Below are 7,280 nucleotides of genomic sequence, written 5' to 3' on the forward strand. Positions count from 1 at the left end.
TCACTTATATATAACCCATCTTGTTAAGAAAAAAATTGAAGTTATATTAAAGTTGGAGATTCATCAAAGGTTCTAAAGTTATGTCTTTGTATCAGCTGAACGCGTGTTTAGACACGGTTGTGCCTCCTAACTATAATCTTCCTAATAAAACCTGTTATCTAGAATCAAAGAGATATATTTTCTGCCTCCGTATACCTGCATTACTGGTAGCATTTGCTTTCTCTATGTCACCAGAAATCAACCTGGCTTGCGACAGTGGATGAAAATGCGTATACCCGCATTACTGGTAGCATTTGCTTTCTCTCTGTCACCAGAAATCAACCTGGCTTGCGACAGTGGATGAAAATGGGTTAGTGAGAATTTTAAAGGATAATTTACTATAAATCTTTTGTTTTTTATTTTTTGTCAATTTGGATAAATTATGGTTGGACTAATATTTTATTATTTTAATTATGATATTCTGTTTATCATTTATTTCAAAGAATTTTTTATGCCTTTTTTGTTCTATAAATAAGATTTGATGTTTTTCTTCCCATTCTCAGTTTGCAGTATCTAAAATTAAGCATCTCTCATGTGCGGGATCAGGTCCGAGCTCGTGTAAACACGCTGTTTATCACAGATTTTGTTCACAAACTGGCATACAATTAACAATACCGAGCAATAACTGCACACTTAAAGTGATAATAACTCTTTGTATGAGATCTATATTTCACAATAAAAACATTGTGAATAACTCATAAAAATATAATATATTCAGTTTTATCACAAAACAGCAGTTATAGCTATTTTTTCTGATATCTGAGCTTGTCTTTAGACTACGTGACCTCTATTGATGGCTATACTCTGTTAAAATCTCTTAAGAGATTTTAACAAAAAGCTTAACTTTTTAGAAAAAAAAAACAGGGACTAACTTTGAATGTAAAAATGGATTCATTAACCATTGGTAAGTATGGAAAAAGTGTTGTTTACTCCAGGAAAATTCATTTTTTGGCCAAAATGAAGAGTTATTATCCCTTTAATGCTTTTGTCACAGGGATAAACATTATTCATTATAAATAATAAGATGTTTAATGAGAAGTTCTTATGATATTTTTGTTCATATTTCAGTTGGTGGGAAGGGCAACCCCCAGGCCAACAGAAGCATGGACTGTGATGCTTTGGTGGCTAAAGTATAGTTTTCTTCTCTCCTGGCATCTTGAAAAATGATTTTGCCTAAAGTTAATATTGACATGTTGACATACATTTTTCCATTGCAAGTAAAAATAACATTGCACTAAGTGGACCTCTAATATCCATTTATTCAAAAGTATAATTTATAATTTAATTAAATATTCTTTTTTTAATTGTGTCTTTTTGTCTGCTCCGACTACTTAAATAAAATCATACTAGACAGTACAACAATTATTCAATCACAAAAAATATATATAAACACGTAAATGGTGTTAAAGTGGAAAGTCGTTGAACTCTGTGACATTGGTAAAGATGAAAATTGTTGACATCGGTGACATTGCCAAATTTGAAGGCCTTTGATCTCAGTTACATAAGTGTTTTACCTAAGTGAAATTGGAGTTGAAGGCCATTTACCTTTCTGGTGGTAGTTGATGACACTAACATTGTAGCAAAGTGATGTCTTCTCAGTGGAAAATAACCACATTCTTCTAATGTGAGGGAAACATTTTAACCAATAGCATTTAACACTGAGGTCGCACAGTGGTAACACTATGTTGACATAATATGTTCATGTGTGAGTGGTTGGATTACTCCTAAATAAAAGTAGAATACTTAAGTGAGTGTAAATATCATAATGTTACTCATAATGTAACATATCAAGCACCCTGTAATGGAAGGGAGGATGCTGTGAAAGTGCTACATTTTTTATAGATAGTCTCCTTTGCAGACTAAAACAAAAATATAATTTTTATAATATAAAATTGCAGTGCACTACAGTGCAAATATTGTTTCTTTTCACTCATCATCTACACTTGAGCACACATTTTGATGGAAGAATATGCTGTCCATTGTTTTTATATAGCTAGAATGACGATGATAACATGTTGATAACCAAAAGTTTATGTTGCTGTAATTCCATTAATGGTTACATAGTTGTTGACGCATTTAAGTTATTCTAATGAGGTAGCAGTGTGCAGTTTCATATTTATGACAATTTCTATTAAATACTTGTTTAATGTCAAAATGATCATAGATATCTTTGGACTCAAGTGCTTCTAGAACCGACCGGATGGCCTTGTGTTTAGAGTGTCCGGGTCTGGCAGTGGAGAAATGATACGTTTGTTAGCTCTGAGTGGCTTATATGGCAGCCGGGCTGTATCCTCCCCAGGAAGAGCGACTTTAGAGTGCAACAGGGCCAAACATGACCAGGCTTCTCTGACTGAATAAATTTCATTTAAAAAGTAAATAAATAAATAAATAAAATATTATATATACTTCAACATTCGGGTTGCAATATTTCAATAAAGATTATTATTATTTTTATATAGAGTCTCATCATTCTTTTACATTTTTAAAGAATATAACAAACACCTTCCCACACATTTATAGGGACGTAATTGAAACCCATAATTGAAGCATAATTGAAGCAAAATTGAAGTGTTTTAAACCAGAACAATCTTTATTAAACAAAAGGTCATATAGTTCTTTTTAATAAAAAATTTAATTAAAATTTTGCATAATAATAATAATAATAATAATAATAATAATAATAATAATAATTATTATTATTATTGATAAAGAAAAATAAATTATTGTTAAAGGAAATTTCACAGAGACAAGTAGTATAATGGTAAAAGCTGCGAAGTGGTTTTTAAATTATTAGAGCATTAGTGGAATAACAATTAACGACGCTCAACGAAGACAAAGCAGTTTACTTGGCAGAGGACTCCTGTGATGCAAGTTAAAGAGCTGATATGAATGCATCTTAACCAAATAACCCTTAGCAAAATGAAAAATTTGCAGCAAATTTGCTGCAAACCAAATAGTTTGCAAGAAACTGTTTGCAGGTTGTTGCAAGAAAAATCACAGTTGTTGCAAATTTGCTGCAAATTTGCAGGAAGATTAAAAGTTTGCAGGTAGTTCGCAAGAAAACTATCATTTTCTAGCGAATTCGCAGCAAATTTGCAAGAAAGCTTCTATTTTCTTGCAAATTTGCAGCAAATTTGCAAGAAGACCTTCATTTACATAAACGTTTGCTGGAAGTTTGCAAGAAAGACTATACACTGTTGCAAATTTGCAGCAAATTTGCAAGAAACTGCTCATTTACATAAAAGCCTGAAGAAAGTTTGCAAGGATAACTATACCTTGTTGCAAATTTGCAGAAAATTTGCAAGAAAACCTTCATTTACATAACATTTTGCAGGAAGTTTGCAAGAAAGACTGACATTGTTGCAAATGCAGTAAATTTGCAATACATTCCTCATTTACATAAAGGTTTGCAAGAAACTCAGCTTTTATACACACCAAATTAATTCATTTGCAAGAAATTGCAAGAAATTGTTTCATGTTTGCAGCAAATTTGCAAATTCATTTTCACATAAAAATTTGCCTGAGATTTGCAAGAAAGTCCATACCTTTTTTTTTTTTTTTACTAATATACAGTTAAATTAATGATGTTTGCATTGAGCATGGGTGTTTAGGAAGTGCCATTTTCAAGCCCAGATATTAGTATTAAGTTTAAAAAAAAAGGCCAAGTTAACTAACAGCTTATGAGAATTTTGCACGAAACTAAGAAATTTATAAACTTTAGTTTATGAGAAGTCTGAAGACACCTGAAGACATTATCTTAGTTTGCATCAAATTTTCAAGATATTCAGCAGTCTACTTACAGTTAGCGATAAGTTTGCAAGAAACTTGGACATAAACTTACAATTCAGAAGAAGTTTGCAAGAAACTTAGACAATTACTTACAGTTCGCGAGAAGTTTGCAAGAAACTTAGACAATTACTTACAGTTCGCGATAACTTTGCAAGAAACTTGGACATAAACTTACAATTCACAAGAAGTTTGCAAGAAACTTAAACAATTACTTACAGTTTGCGAAAAGTTTGCAAGAAACTTAGACAATTACTTACAGTTTGCAAAAAGTTTGCAAGAAACTTAGACAGTTACTTACAGTTCGCGATAAGTTTGCAAGAAACTTAGACAATTACTTACAGTTCGCGAGAAGTTTGCAAGAAACTTAGACAATTAATTACACTTCGCAATAAGTTTGCAAGAAACTTAGACAATTACTTACAGTTCGCGATAAGTTTGCAAGAAACTTAGACATTAACTTACAGTTCGCAATAAGTTTGCAAGAAACTTAGACAATTACTTACAGTTCGCGATAAGTTTGCAAGAAACTTAGACATTAACTTACGGTAAAGTCTTGAAAATTTCGTCGCTTAAAAATTAATTAATATTTTTAATTGTGTAAAAAAAAATTACGCACTTGGCAACGTTTGTTGCATGCAGGGCTTTTCCCAGGATTAAGTGTCAGGCCTTCTAAAATTACCATCTGTAACTTCCTAAAAATTTACAGGGAGTTAAAATAATTGACGATCATCTGCAATTTAAGTTCCTTGAACTATTATGAAAACGGCATTTTATTATTGCTTACATCGCAAACGATCTCCCGATGATGATATGAAAATTGCCTTTTCGTCTCACTCGGATCGCGAACGATCTCCCTCTGACGATCTTACGCGAACAACGTCCTGACGATATTACGCAAACGATTCTTCGCCGAAGATATGCCGTGAGCAGGGAAGGGGGGGGGGGGGGGGTTAAAGATAAAATGAAAAATATATATCATTTATAAAATTCAAAGGGGGAGGGGGGTTAAAATAATGATCTCCTGCTGACGATCTTCCACGAACGATGTTCCCTTGAACTAATATGAAAATTGCATTTTATTCTCGCTTACTATACATCGCGAACGAACTCCCTCTGACGATCTTACATAGCGAACAAAGTCCTGAGGATATTACGCGAACGATTCTCCGATGAACATATGCCGTGAGCGGGGGAAGGGGGGGTTAAAGATAAAATGAAAAATATATGTTGTTTATAAAATTCAAAGGGGGAGGGGGGGGGTTAAAATAATGATCTCCCGCTGACGATCATCTGCAATTTAAGTTCCTAGAACTATTATGAAAACTGCATTTTATTATTGCTTACATCGCGCACGATCTCCCGATGATGATATGAAAATTGCCTTTTCGTCTCACTCGGATCGCGAACGATCTCCCTTTGATATGACCTTATGCGAACAAAGTCCTGATGATCTCCGCCGAAGATATGCCGTGAGTGGGGAAGGGGGGGTTAAAGATAAAATGAAAAATATATATTATTTATAAAATTCAAAGGGGGAGGGGGGTTAAAATAATGATCTCCTGCTGACTATCTTCCACGAACCTAAGATCTAATAAACGGATATATGGTATATTAGATCTTAGCACGAACGAAGTTCCCTTGAAAATATGAAAAGTGCATTTTATTCTCGCTTACATCGCGAACGATCTCCCGCTAAAGATATGAAGATTGCCTTTTCGTCTCTCTCGAATCGCAAACGATCTCCCGCTGATGATCTTACGCGAACGGAGTCCGCTACAAATATGAAAATTATTTTCTCGTCTCGTTTGGATCGCGAACGATCTGTTGACGATATTACGCGAACGATTCTCCGCTGAAGATATGAAAATTGCCATCTCGTCCCATTCGCATTGCGAACGATCTCCATGTTCCAGCCAGGTAATCGTTAAATGGTCCTAAATTGAACATGGCCATGAATAGAAGTGACAGGTACATTTCCCTTCGAGATAATATCTTGATTTTTTCATTGTGTCTTCCTCATTTAGGACAGCCGCCGATAACAATAACGGCGATACAAATGACAGAGCCGCAGCCTGTGACTTCTATTTGCCGCCTTGAGCCAGGTAATAGTAATAAAACTAAAGACAAAAGGCCGACGTTCCCGCAATTGAGAACGGGAATTCACATCTAAACCATCTATATTGTGAATGACCGCTCGCAGGGGCGCACTATTGTTCCTATCTCCCATTGAGAGTGTTATCGGCAATGATATCCTGATCGTATCATTGTCTTGAATCAACTGATGCATTACCTTTATGTTTGAGCTGGACATCGCGGCCATATTTGGCGACGAACTTTTCAAAAATTATCGAGTACCTCATTTTCAAGGTCGACGAAGTTTTCAAAGGGAAAAAAAATTACGTCTGTGGAAAATAGTCGGCCGACGAAATTTTCAAGAACGACGAAATTTTCAAGACTTTACCGTACAGTTCGCAAGAAGTTTGCAAAAAAAAAAAAAAAAAAAAAAAAAAAAAAAAAAAAAAAAAAAAAAAAATGGCCATTTGCTTACAGTTTGCAAAAAAACTTACAAGAATAGAAATTTACTTGTTTTTCTGAAGTAAGCAAGATATAGGCATTTGAAAACTTCTTTTCCATTCTCGAAACCATCCTTACTCAAACTATCAAAATTGTACTAAAAAAAAAAGTTCATGTACAGTTATGGATTTTGCCCACTTTTTGGCCAAATTTATTTATTTGCTTAACCCCACATAAAAAAAAATAGTTCCAAAGGCTTATATAAATGATTATTTATTTATTATAACATTTGTATATGATATCATTTAAGTTCTTATGTATTATAATCAAATTAATACTTTGATTTACTGCTTATAAAACCGAGTAACCAGGATGATGTTAAGATTTCATTTCATGATTTAGCAAATTTGGAGCAATACTGAATTATGATGTAACCCACCAACTATCAATGAACATAAAAATCAACACTACAGGGGATGACATTCCTGAGAAGTACTTCTTAAAAACAAATAAACTCTTTTGCCCAGGGCCAGTTTGCAAACCAGTGTACACTGATGTGTATGAGAAGATCACTTAATTGACTTCCAGTAATTGCATGGGCAGTGGCATACAGAAAAATGAGCAAAATACTAAGGTGCACTGTCAAGTTATGATCAGGGTAAATTGGTTTGTCACCTGGGTCATCACAGGTACCGTATCTCCATTGAAATCATCATCACTGTCACTATAATCACCATCACAGTGCACTTCATTACTCAACTCTTCTTCCGTATAAGAGAAGTTAGGACCACAGTTTTCTTTGCCATTGTCATTTTCACAAACTTCTTTTAGTTGTGTTATTGTGTCAGTTATGTCACATATAGCTGTTGCTTTAATATTCTGTACATCCAACTCTTTGGCATTCTCAGGATAAGGTCTTTATCTCTTGGGTCTCACTC

Source organism: Lingula anatina, chromosome 4 (assembly GCF_051362555.1).
Source record: "Lingula anatina isolate TDL-2025a chromosome 4, LinAna3.0, whole genome shotgun sequence".
NCBI lineage: Eukaryota > Metazoa > Brachiopoda > Lingulata > Lingulida > Lingulidae > Lingula > Lingula anatina.